Source organism: Diadema antillarum, unplaced genomic scaffold (assembly GCF_040938485.1).
Source record: "Diadema antillarum isolate AM-2024a unplaced genomic scaffold, OU_Dant_1.0 seq00000068_RagTag, whole genome shotgun sequence".
NCBI lineage: Eukaryota > Metazoa > Echinodermata > Echinoidea > Diadematoida > Diadematidae > Diadema > Diadema antillarum.
The window spans coordinates 601995-616298 of NW_027271167.1; positions in this window are offsets into that span (position 1 = coordinate 601995).

Below are 14304 nucleotides of genomic sequence, written 5' to 3' on the forward strand. Positions count from 1 at the left end.
AAATTATACTGTATACAATACACAGAGAAAAATAATCAATGACAGAATTGCGAAAACGGGTGGTAAGTTTAAATGATATGTAGAGTTTAGAGATGTTGGAAATATCAATTGAATATGGTCGGAGTTTATTACGTTTATCTTCTTCAGTGCTTGCCACAATTTGCTGTATAACAGAAAGAGACATTTCTTAGAAACATTTCAAAACCATGTGCCCTCCGGTTAGATCATAAATCTCAAGTTTGCGTTGGGCGATTTGACGAGACAGTCCAGATAATCAGACTTCATGGTGACTGTAGCCGCTAAGTCAAATACGCTCAGCAAAAAAAGAAAGTAAACACTCTTCCAGTTCATATTTTTCACAGAAAATTTTGATGAAAATCATTGTGTCACATACCATTTTATAATGAAGATTATTTGATTGGCTATCACCTGATAGGTTTATACAAAGGGACATTTTACGCATGAGTGAACACATTCGTTTTTGCCCTCCAAGGCACAAAAGTAAAAATTGCAGAAATTTTCATACTGACATTAATTTAGGAATGCCCTTCAAGAAAATGATAACAAAATGCGATTTTAACACAATGAGACACATGAATGTGTGTGGGGAAATTGAAAAGAGAACAAAAGAATTTTCTGTCAACTCAATCTTTAAATGACATGGGAGTAAGGCGCAAACGTAATAAAACGAACAGAATTTTGTTATTTCATTCTTTAATAAAGTAATTTAAGAATTTCCTGAAGAATTCCTGAAACAAACTCAAGAACTAAATATTATTTCAAGTTTTCTTAAATTGGAATAACATTTCAGATTTCTAGCATTTTTGTTACCATTGCTTCTTCTCTTCTGTTTTTCTGACAGAAGATTCTTAATTTTTCTCCATTATTTTTTTCTTTATTTATCTTTGGAGGGTTACAGATTTGATTTGATTTCATTTGATTTATTTCTGTATTCAATTCATTCAATCATTAGAAACATTATTGAGATCATAGGTTGTTTTTTTTTTTCAAATTGATTTGCAATTCTTAACGTGTTGAGTTTGGCTTTTGTTCTCGTTGTTATATGAAAAAAGCACATACCCATGAATAACCACTTGTCCATTTTTGCATTTTTTAAAAAAATACTTTTGTGCCTTGGAAGAGAAAAATGAACGTGTTCACTCATGCGTAAGGTTTCCATTTATATTGACCAACTAGGTTAATGGCCAATTGAATTACCCTTTAACATGGTGTATAAAACTTTAATATTAGCCAATTAATCTATGAGAAAAATGAACTTGAAGAAGTGTTTACTTTCTTTTTTTTCTTTTTTCTTTTTTGCTGAGTGTACATTTCACAACTTAATTAAAACAGATGGCAAACCGGATCGGTGCACTTACATGAAAAGAGGTGTTTTGATAACAAGGAAGAAAAGAAAAGGAATTGCATGAGAAACAGTTAAGGAAGTGACGTCGAGATTATGAAATGAACTTTAAAAAGTTTCTAGTCTAATGAGTTTGTGTTTAACTACTTCTAATACTCTTGGTCGCAATTTTGTATCTGATCTCCTTCAGTGAGGCAGTGCTTATGTCCTGAGAGACCTGACAAGCCATAAATATTTACTGTTTCATATATGTTCCTTTATTTATGATTTTTATTCCTAACTGCTGCAAGGATGTATATCAAAATGGTTTTATCGGTACAACTGAAAACCAAAATTTGAGTTGACGGTTATTAATACATACATGCATTTGTTATCGCTTTACGAAATTCGGGGTTTCTCATTGCGTATATGAATGGATTCGCGCAGGAGTTGCAGAATGCGAGGACAATAAAGGCTTGTTCAAGTGGCGAGTATAAGAACGATTCCAAGTGAGGAGAAAGTAGGTGAACCAGGTTGCTCGTGGTAAATGGAGCCCAACATATTACATAAACAGCAAAAACGATGACAAACATGTGGAACATGCGCTTCCTAGCGACGACATGTGTAGACCTGGGGTTCGACTTCTTGAGTTCTTGAAGGTTGAGGCTGGACTGACGTTTGAGCGCGCAAACTGTCAGGGCTTGGCTCGTCACCATGGTGATAGTCGGGATTATGATGTAGAACGTGTACAATATCAGGGCTAAAGCGCGTTGCATACTGACAGACAAATAATTTGGAACACATTCCCCTCCTTCTACTTTCGGTAAGATAACCATGTCCAAACACATCGCACCTGCACAGAGCCATATGAGAAGGATGGAACGCATAACCCTCTTGCGCGTTACAATCATTTTAAACTTGAGTGGAAATGCTATGGCAAGATACATCTCGAGTGGTATCAGAGTTAGAGTAAGTATTGATGCATTGATAGAAATCCACATGAAAAGTGACGTATATATCACCTTACAATACAGATTTCCGAGCCACGAGGCAGGAACTCTAGACGCTTGAAACGGGAGAGGAATCATGAAGACGGACGTCAAAAAGTCGGCGACGGCCAGCGCTCCGACCAAGGTGTCGCTTGAGCGACGTTTGTGTCTTCTTCGGAAGACGACGTAGATGACTAGGCCGTTGCCAATGATCCCCAGCACGGCAGTTGTCATCTGAGCAAGGGTGATCCACGTCCAGGTCAATGACTGCCACGCCCATGTTGGCTCCACCCCTTCTATGTCTTCAGACTCACGAAGATTAACCTCATCTGTGGGGGTCGTTAAGACGTCTTTACTTTCGTAACTTTGAGTTACAAGTTCTTCCGTCAAAGTTGTTAGAAACATTTCTCCCCGATTCTTAAGGAGATGAAGATGATTTGGATGAGGAGACCCCACCGGAACGGTAGAAATCTTGACCGGGATGTCCACTGACGTGATACCGGCAGACGACAGAGGAGCAAGCGATGCACTTTCCTCCATGGGGTGTGTTTCGGTGTCCTTACCGGTGGCTTGGTAGTGTCCTCTTAGCAGCATAAACATAATGAAAACACGAACGATGCTCCCCGCCATATTCTACGAATTCTACGAAGGCACGCAGGAGTGATTACAGCTGACATGAAAATCAGAAGAAAAAAATATGATCATCAAATTTCATCTAGAAGAGAATCATAGTATACGTATTTGTGTCATCGTTCAGAAACCACATTTTGAGATAACTATTCGTATGTAAACAACAACATAATCAGCCGCCAAACGTCGACAGAAAAAAAAATCAACAACAACCACCGAAAAAACCCTTTCTTAATTCAATTCAATTCAATTCATGCTTTATTTCATTTTTCGAAAAGAACATAAACATTTCACTTTCTTTGGTAACAGAGAATAAGGTTGCATAGTCGAAACAAAGTAAATTGAGAAAAAAAATAATCGAGGAACCTTTGGATAAGAAACACGTTGTAATGAAAATTGACTGAAGTCATAAAGACGATATAATACGTAAAACATCGGAAGATGGAGGGACCCACTAAAAAGACAATGCTTGTAGAATGTGGGCCCCTCAAGTACAGAATTTCGATAGAAATTGATCTGATGCAAAAAGGGGAAGAAAGACTGGGAATAAAGTCAGGAAAAAAGTCTGGAAGCCCACTAAGAAGATAGAGTATCAAACAGACACACATACTCAGGCGAATAAACATAAAACGAGACTGGGACGACGAAACTAATAAAGAGGGACTCATAGACAAGACTAACATAACAGGAAGACAATACAACGGACAGAAAGGCAAATAGTAGACCAGCCAAACCTCAAAAAAGGCTCTAGATAAGGATTCGACGGCATTTTTTGTTAATGCTCCGTTCTCATACTGAAAGTCTTGCAAAAATACTAAGGAATAGCGTACGGCCGGATGTCAAGCGTACTTTTGCCGAAAAATGTCATTTTTAGCCCAAAATTCAGAAGCATGTAAAAAATCACGATTTTGATTTTTTGCTTGCATTAAATTCATATTTGAAAGATCATGAGTTTCAATTGTCCCTTTTAATGAAATTGCAATTTAAATGTGTTTCCTTAGCATTTGAAAAGGTCATTTTGTACAGCCATATATGGGGCTCTCAAATGTTTGGGTGTTGTTTTCTCGAAATAATATTCACAGATTAATTAACGTTCTGTAAAGTTTGTTTTTCCAAGGTAATTAGATGATCTTCCAAAAGTAATTTAATGTTTTATAAAACTACAAATGCTTCTTTAATTGAATGTGTCAATATCATTTCTAGTTTTCTTGAAGAAATTTTTACTTTTAATAAAAACTCTGAACATGTTGGAACTCAGAAAATGCATTTTCGAGCATTTTCCAGTAGCCCCGCGCGGCTTGTGTGCGCGCAAATACTTAATACGTGTGCGTACGTCTATTAGCTACAGGTAAAATCTCTCGCGCGAGAGCTTGAGCTGCATGCTTCGGTCGTTGAGTTGGAAACGTGGTGACTGAAAAAGGGACTATTTCCTTCGAATGTAAGTATAAATTAGTAAATAAATACATAGTTCTTTATTGCACTGTATAAGGGAACTTTAAAATCTGTTTTGATCTAACAGTTAGATATACACCTTTGATCTGAGACTTAGTAAATATCAAGGTTCGAGCGCTAGTAGAATTTAACGTTAGGCCGATGTCTTATGACTGTTTATAAAATGGGTTCAAGAATGTAGCCAATAGGAAGCGCTGAAATGAGACACACCTCCTTCCTTTACTTCAGTACAACTGCACTGCCTGTAATCCTGTGGTAGATTGCCGATCGTCTGTGCGCGCGGCGGCTCCTTTGATGAATTGCATGCATACGCGTACGCGCTGTCAATCCTGTAAACAACTTCTAGTTCGGGCTGCCGGCCGCGTGTTTTTTTTAGACGGCGCAGATTGGGGAAACTAAAAATCTATCGGGGACCCTATCCCTAAACCTAACCCTAATCCTAATCCTAACCCTAACCATCAAACCCTAACCCTAACCCTAACCCTAACCCTAACCCCAACCCTAACCCTAACCCTAACCCTAACCCTAACCATAACCAAAAACCCTAACCCAACGTTTTTCCCATAGGTTTAACACGCGCCATGCCCCAATCTGTGCCGTCTTTAAAAAAAACGCCTGCCGGCCGGCCGGCCTGTCTTCCCTTGTGCATAACATATGTGGCGTACGTACGTACGTATACTGTACTATACGTACACTTTGTACAGTACAGTAGACCAAGCGTTATGGGACCGGACGCGTACATGGAGTCACTTTGAAGAGCAAATCCAACGATTTAGCAGGTTAATTCTCACGCCGTTTTCAGAGTATGTTGTCTAGTAGGCCTATATGAGGAGTCTATATCAAGTCTTTAAGGTAAAGGGTGCATATTCTATGCAAAATAAGTAAGTTTTCATGCGGGTGTCCGGAAACCCAACCCCCCATTATACTTATACTGTATGTGCGGGACTTCCGCGAGTGCGACGTGCGTAAAAGTTAGGGACGAACATCTTCGGACGTCTTGACCCACAAAGGTACGTGAAAAACGCTGAAAAATGATGTTAGTTTTCGAATTTTCGACCCATTTTATAAAACAAATGATGCACAGGATTATTTCGTGGCGTTAGTGTAGGCGTAGCTCACTCTCGGGTATTTACAATGTAGTGCAACATGCACTCGGCTTCGCCTCGTGCATGTTTCACAATTGTAAATACCCTCGAGTGCACTACACTAACGCACTCTATCCTGTGCATCATTTGTATATTATAAAATGGGTTCAAGAATGTAGCCAATTGGAAGCGCTGAAATGAGTCACGTGTGCGTGCATTATTTTCTTCAGGTAAGCACTAAGAAGAGTCTCTCTTCCACCTCCCTGGCCTGACGTACGTCACAATGTTTTACACTAGCAGTGCGCACTCAATCAGTTGTTACAAGTGCGCCACGCGCTACTATACGCGCTGTCAATCCTGTAAACAACTTCTAGTTCGGGCCGCGGGCTGCCACAACAGGGCCAAAACCATTAAAAATGTACAATTCAGGTTTTGAAATTTTGAAAAAGTAAAGTTTTCTCAAAAACATTCCGACAACGAAAAATTGCTAGAGGATACACTGAATTTCAACTTAAACGAAAATGAGCAACAAATGTTGCAAACTTTTTATGTTCTGAAATTTGAAGCTGAACATGAAAATTTCACCACTGTAACTTACGCTACTACGCTTATTTTTCTTTGACCATATTCATTCTGTTTAGGGATGGACAATGCAACTATCCTTCTATTGGTGGATAGTTTCGAAGATATGACCAATCTTATTTCAATGTGCCTGCTATATTTTTCATTCATTTGATGAGTTACTGTAACCGTGAATTAAGATATTGATAGATATGATGGAGGTTGTTAACTATGTAATGTTAGATTGTTTCCTATATTTTTTTTATTCGTACACATAGAACTTGCAGAAAACTGCCAAATGATTTTAGATGGATTTGTCCTACACATATTCTCAAACAATCTCAGTAACCATATGACAAATGAAAATGTGACTGTTTAAACCTTGGTAACGTTTGTTACGCATATGAGTCACGTATGTTACATAAATATATTAAACACTAAAAAAGAAGATAAATTTTACGAGTTCTAATAAATATCAAGAGTACCAGCGTTGCAAGACCTTCAGTACTTCTGGAAGCAGATTTATTTAATTGCCGTCTGATGTTATCGTTCTTAGAGTATAATGTACCATACATTTGGCCTAATATGAAAAATTGGAATAAGATATTTAAATTTCAAGAGTTTATTGTGTCTGAATATTATGAGTTTCACTGCAAAATTACCTGTTGAAGTGCCCTGTTTAAAACCAAAGGAATGCATTTATATAAGAGTCACTAAAGACATTGTTAAGAACCCCTAAAATGTATCAGTGTGTACTTTTAAACAATTGTAACGTATGTTTCAAATGTTTCCAGATTGAAATATTTATCACTCGAAAGTGGAGATGCATTGGAAAGTGCATTAAAAAGGAATGATGCATCGCTAAACAACATTGCACAGTGTGAGTGCACAAGCTGGTCAGCACTTAACTGTTTAGCATATCAAAGTTTACATCAATAAGGTATATCAGGCATAAGAGTGAACAATGTGAAATAAATCACAGCGAGCCCATGAAGTTTAAAATGCAAACACCAGCACTGCTTTATGATTAATAATGCATGATTATCACGAGTTTCATTAATGAACCAACCATGCATTAGTGTTGCTTAAAACGTACAGATTTCTTGGCACATTATTCAATACAGATTTCTTAGCACATTATTCAATAATGTGCCATGGTAAGTTTTAAGCAACAATAATGCATGGTTTTGGTAATAGTCACAAAAATACAGAATTATGAACAATTTAAGAGTGGTCACGTAAATAGACAGCTTTCTCACGGTTTTAGATTGAGAGTATAACTGACCTATGACACACTAGTCGATAAAGACAACAATGATAAACACAAAAAGGCGCACCTTTCATAATTTGGATGCCCCCTTGTTTTGTTCTTTTTTTTGGGGGGGGGGGGAAGAGGCAATGGAAAAGGCATAGAAATGTTAGAAGAACAAATTGCAATTCTTCTATTTCCATTACATAGAATAAAAGTTCGGTGACATATAAAATGTCTTCAATGTATATTACATCATTGTAAAAGACAACTGTAAACTCACAATCTGGTATTTTTCTGCAAAAGGCAACTCTCAATAAAAGGTATAGTGGGTAAGCCAGTGTAGGAGAGAATAATGCAAAAGTGGCGAGTTGTATTAGAGTGAAATTATATAAAATTTGGTATAAGAGCGTTAGTATGACGCTTTCTTCTATTTTCTTGGTTAAACATCATATTTTCATTAATATCTCGGAAGAGTTTAGATTGGGTAGAAATTTTTATGAATGATTTTCGATGCATAAACAAGGAAATTTACATACATTTCATCCTTTCAATTTGATATCTACAAGCCAACACATTTATCCAGTACCTTTCATTGTAAAGCATACATAAGTATACATCATTAGCAAATTTTTAAATTTGTGAATCAATTTCCTTGTCAATCCTTGTCAATCAAGTCGACATTATCACCTTCCCTTTGCTGAGATCGGTTTAAGTCTTCTTTTATTTTCTTGCCGAAGGCTCTGTGCTTTTTAACTCTTTCATTTTTTGATCTGCGCTCTTGTTTTTCCCAACTCTTAAGATTTTCCTCAGGAACGTAATACTTTTTTACACGTTGTTTCTCGGATTTACTCTCTCTAAAATAAAAATCAAGCGAAAGTATTCACTCTTAACGGGGTGAATAAAAAAAGAGTGAATTTAGAGTGACCTCAGGGACCACTCCTAAATCTTCGAGTGATCCCTGAGCTCACCCCAAAATGAGTGAAAATGAACTTTTTTTCACTCAAAATTCATTCCAATTTTACTCGAAATTCACTCTTTTTTGTATTCACTCCATAAAGAGTGAATATTTTCACTCAATTTTTTTTTAAAGAGAGTAAGGAAGGCTTCTTCTCCAATCTTTTCCTTTTTCCTTCTTCAGTAATCGGCCTGAATCTTGGCTCTTGATTTTCCCATTTTGACTCCTTGGAACCCAAGGAGTAATGATAAGATTCCCTTCACAGAGAAATAAGAAACTCCGTACTGCAAATCAGTAATAAGATATTCTTACATAATTACGTAACCTACGTTACCTCTAATTTCAAGGAATGAAGTGTCACATAATGAATTTGGTAGACTACAATCACTATAACTTTGAAGTAAATGATATGATAATTAAAATGAAAACCATTATTTTCATCATTCATATATCATTAACATACATATTGGATTGATTTTGATAGAGTGATTGAAACCTACGTTACAAGGGTATTCAGGGCCTCATTGACAATGACTATCGCCAAAAAGAATGGTTAGTTCAAGCCTAAAAGTTAAATATGTTTTTCATCTGTTTATTTATGGATATTAGTCTTTTTTAGGATAAAGCTTTGGTGAAAAGTACGACAGTGTACATGCAGATGTAAAATTGAAACCTACGTTACCTTAAGTGAAACCTACGTTACAGCATTGGCCCTATGTTTAGGTACCTTAATGTTGTATAAATATCTGAGTGAGATGTAAACTTGTTATTCTCCTCGACAAAACAAACACCAAAGTACTTGCTTATAGTAAAATTGTACCAATATTTGAATTTAATTACGCTAAACATGACTTTGAAAATATGTATACCGTTCGCTCAGATACTGAGACAGATCTTGTGCAGTCCATTCCCTGTGAGTCGTCAACGTGATGCGCCATTTTATCGCAAGGACTGTTTCTAAGCAACTATGGAGTAAGATGGTTCTAGATAGCACTTTTTATCGATGAATGGTTGCAATGTTAGTGAATCTAATTAAGATTATTTTTTCGGGGGTGACGTATGTTTCAGTAACGTAAGTTAAATCTGACCTTCGATGTGACTTTTTCAAGCGATTAGTAATGGCTCATAATTGAAAACTCAGTGGAGAGATTGGGGTACCGTATGCTTATGTTTGGTATCTTCCTTGTAACATTTTCATTTTTAATTTTCCATAGCGGTGGTAACGTATGTTTCATTTCTTAACCATACGGTCTGAAACAGGTTAGTGCTTGAAGCTTTTTCTCTGCAGCAGATAACCAGGTGACACAACTATTGTTTACAGCATTGGACGAGACATTTTCTAAGTTTTTAGGACAGATAATTCACAATTTCAACCCCAGGGAATGTTTTAAAGGAAAACTTGAAATCATGGTAACGTATGTTTCACAGGCCTTTGCGACAATTTTGACTTGTAAAATAATTCAACTGAATAGTTTTCAATTACATTTCTTTTTATTCTAACGTGTAGGCAAATGGCTTAATTTGCCTTAGAACAAGTTTTAATGAAAAAAATCATGCTTTCATTTGCATAATAGTAACATATCGGCAAAACTATTAATTTGCGACATGCTGTTTTTGGCGGGTTTACCATCTTTATGAATGCATAACTTCCGAAAGAATCATAACTGGATGTTCACATTCTCGGCAGTTCTAGTTAACAATGTACTAACGGTAACTATTACCCGAAACTTATGACAATCGGTCGTTGCTTTATTTTTTCTTTGGTAAAACTATTGCGACAAGTATTTCACCAAATTGTACATATTTAGTGGTTTTGAACCAACAGCCGGCGGCCTTTCTTGTGCATAACAGTACGTGGCGTACGTATACTCTTATACGTACGTACAGTACTACATTGTAGGTGAGTGTGCGGGATTTCCGAGTGCGACGACGTGCGTAAATGTTTGGGACGAACATCTTCGGACATCTTGACTTTTGAGCGAGTGCTACATGTAGCTGACTGGTATTGACCCACAAAGGTACGTGAATAATGCTGTTAGTTTTCGACCCATTTTATAAAACTAATGATGCACAAGATTATTTCGTGGCGTTAGTGAAGGTGCGGCTCACTCTCGAGTATTGACAACGGTTGCAAACATGCACTCGGCTGCGCCTCGTGCATGTCGCACCATTGTCAATACTCTCGAGCGCGCCGCACCTTCACTAACACACTCTATCCTGTGCATCATTAGTATAATATCGCACCGATCCCGTGGGCATGCCTACCAACCCCCGGGCCGCCGCCCGACCGTGCCGGCGGTGCTTGTTAGTGGAACACCGATTACCAGTATTCCGTAAGGCACGTCTTGTCACGGTGCGAAAAGAGGCCTACATTTATCAGTCTACGTCTAGATTTAGGTGTCTTGTTCGTTCGATCTAGGTTTCTAATCTATGGCCTCATCACATGTAGTTAGACTGAATCCTCGTCTAACGTTAGGTCTAATCTATCTAACGGTTACACTCTCTCTAACTGTCGACATTTGCTATCGTTAGGGGTTACTGTTCAGTGTTAGATGTACATGTAGGCCTACGGCTACGCCTGTTATGCCAAACCCAAAACAATTATTCAATCGGGCTAGGCCCTAATCACAATAGCACTAGAACTAGTAGTTGTATAGACAGTACAGGCCCACTACTACTAACGTTAGATGTATTTGTAGGGCTAGAGCCAGGTCCAGGACCAGGGCAAGGGACTGTACGTAGTCTATACAGAAGGTGTACTTGACTAGATCTGCGAACGTTTAGAGTCTAATCAAATACCAGACCTGTATAAAATCTAGTGGGTCTGAAGTATAAATAGCTGGCGTCTAGAATTAGGATCTAACCTTAGTCAGGATCTGGGCCTCTGATTCTACCTAACGTTCTACCTAACGTTCTACCTAACGTGTCCCGGTATGCAGCCTACTACATTGGGATAAAGAACCCTTTGTTTATAATGTGAACAGTCATGTATTATATGTATGCATGACTGTCCCATTAAGTTATCCAGTTAAGTTTTATTCCCACTACATATGATTCTGATTACCTCACAATAATCAAGGAATATAGTTTGATATATTTGATTTCTTCCCTTTTTTGCGTATACATGACTACCTTTTCCGTGTTTGCTACTGTTTACTAAAAAAAAACCCGTTAACGGTGTTTAGTTGTCCTTTTTGTCCCCTACTTTGAAAATTTATCTGATTTGAGACTAGCAATGTTCAATTCTCATGTTACGACACGATTTGCGTATGTATGTATGTATGTTGTCTTTCTGTCCTTCTTTCTCTGTCATCTTCCTTATGTTTGTCCTCTCTCACCTATCTTCTTTTTCAGAATTCTATGTTTATGTGTATTTGCCTACTCGCTGTACGATTCGCGAAACCGGAATTGTTTGTGCTTCACCTACATGTATGTCAAAATATCTTTTACCTCAACCCCGGCAGTTGATATGCTTTCATTTTGGATTTTATGCTCCTCCTTATGGCTAGTCAACTCAATTCAGCGTTTGATTCCCTTAATGATGATGAACTCTATGATTTGTTTAGATGCTCCCCTACAGAATTAAGTCGGATAAATTCACGTTCTTCCGCTACTTTTGATAATCTCATTGCCAATAATGTTAATTTATCTTCGAAAGATTTATATGATGATTACGATTGTGAATATGATTCCTCCCATATTTCTTCAAAGTATGTTACAGTTGATCAATTCACAGATCTTGTCAAAAGTTTTTCAGAAAGTACATTTTCAATGTTACATCTGAATATCAGGAGCATAAATAAGCATTTTGATGATTTACAGATATTATTAGGTAATCAAATGAAAAAACAAATTTCTGTAATAGGTTTAACGGAAACATGGTTATCTTCTGATATTAATTTACCATACGCATTAAATGGTTATGAGTTAATTGTCAATAATAGAGTGAATAGGACGGATGGGGGTGTTGCGTTTTATTTATCACAGAAATTTGAGTTTACTGTTTGTGAGGAATTACAAATTATGAATGATACTATAGAGTCCTTGTTTGTGGAAATTTCCATTCCGCAAAATAAAAACATTATTGTTGGTATTGTTTATAGACCCCCAAGTTCTAATCCTAAAGATTTTTTGAGTTGTATTGTAAATTTATTGAAAAATCCCCTGTTGGTAAATAAAAATATTTGTATAATGGGTGATTTTAATATTGATTTGATTAAAAATGACGATAATACGTCACAAGAATTTTTTGAAATATTTTTGTCAGCCTCATATTTGCCATTAATTTCGAAACCCACACGTGTTACAAATCATTCCGCCACCCTTCTTGATAATGTTTTCACTAATGTATTGCAAATTTTAAACTCTTCTATTATTTTATCTGATATGACTGATCATTTCCCTATTATAGCGTGTTTTGATCTCGGGTATTCGGTAGATAAATTTGGTTTTTCTCCAACCAGACGTAGAGTTACACCAGAAAATTTGGCTAGCCTTGGTGCTAGCCTAGAAAGGACTGATTGGTCTAGTGTTTACGATAGTGATGACGTTAATATATCATTTAACAATTTTTCAGGGATAATTAGTAATTATTTAGATGAGTATATACCTAAATCAAAAGATAAGTTAGTTAATTATAAAACATCCCCCAGATTTCCGTGGATATCAAAATCTCTTCTTCGTTCAATCAATAGGAAAAATAGGCTATATTATAAATTCAAAATGGAAAAAACTGAGAAGTCAAAAGCAAAATAAACTTCCTATAGAAATACTTTAACTAAGATTATACGGTTAGAAAAGAGGAAATATTATATGTTTCAGTTAGAAAAATATAAACATGATATGAAGAATACATGGAAGGTTTTGAACCAGGCCATAAATATATCAAAAAAGAAATCAAATATTACAACAATAAGATATGGCAACAAAATATATGAAGATCCAAGTGACATAGCTAATATTTTAACTCTTATTTTTCAATGATTGGGGAGAATTTGGCTAGAAGGGTACCACAGTCAAATACGCATTTTTCAACATTTTTAGGTCAACCAAACCCAAGTTCTATCTTTTTTGTTCCAACTACGAAATATGAAGTTATTGATATTGTTACTGCAATGAATGACAAGCGAAGTGCTGGTTACGATGACATAAGTAATTTTATTTTAAAGCGAATTATATTTTCAATCGCTGACCCACTTTCACATATTTTTAATAGATCTATATCATGTGGTGTTTTTCCTGATTTTATGAAAATAGCTAAGGTTTTCCCTTTATTCAAAAAAGGCGATAGTTCTGATATGAGTAATTACAGGCCCATTTCTTTGCTTTCATCTTTATCTAAAGTTTTGGAAAAATTGATATTTAAAAGAACAATTAATTTTTTAACTTTTCATAACGTTTTTACAAATTCTCAATTTGGGTTTCGACAAAAACACAGTACCATTCATGCCCTTTTGAAGTTTATCGACCACGCAGCGCATACTATTGATAATCATTCCCATCTTATTGGTATATTCCTGGACTTCTCCAAGGCCTTTGACACAATAAATCATGAAATCTTATTTTACAAGTTGTCTCATTATGGGATAAGGGGGAAGGCCTTGGAGTGGTTCAGGAGCTACCTGCAAAACCGCAAACAATACGTATCTCTGAACGAGAACGTTTCAAGTCTCGAATTCATTAAATGTGGCGTCCCACAAGGTAGCTTATTAGGTCCTTTACTTTTTATCATTTATATCAATGATTTTTGCAGATCATCCGACGTGTTGTCAATTATACTTTTTGCTGATGATTCAAATGTTTTCTTTTCACATCAAAATCCAGATGAACTCGTGCACATTGTTAATTCCGAATTAAAAAAAAGTGACCCAATGGATAAGAGCTAACAAATTATCTCTTAATCTTTTGAAAACTAAGTATATGTTATTTAGTAACTCTACAGAAGTTTTACGTAAAGAGATTATTTTTGATGACATTCAAATAGAACGCGTATCTCATATAAAATTCCTGGGGATTACAGTAGACGATAAATTTTCATG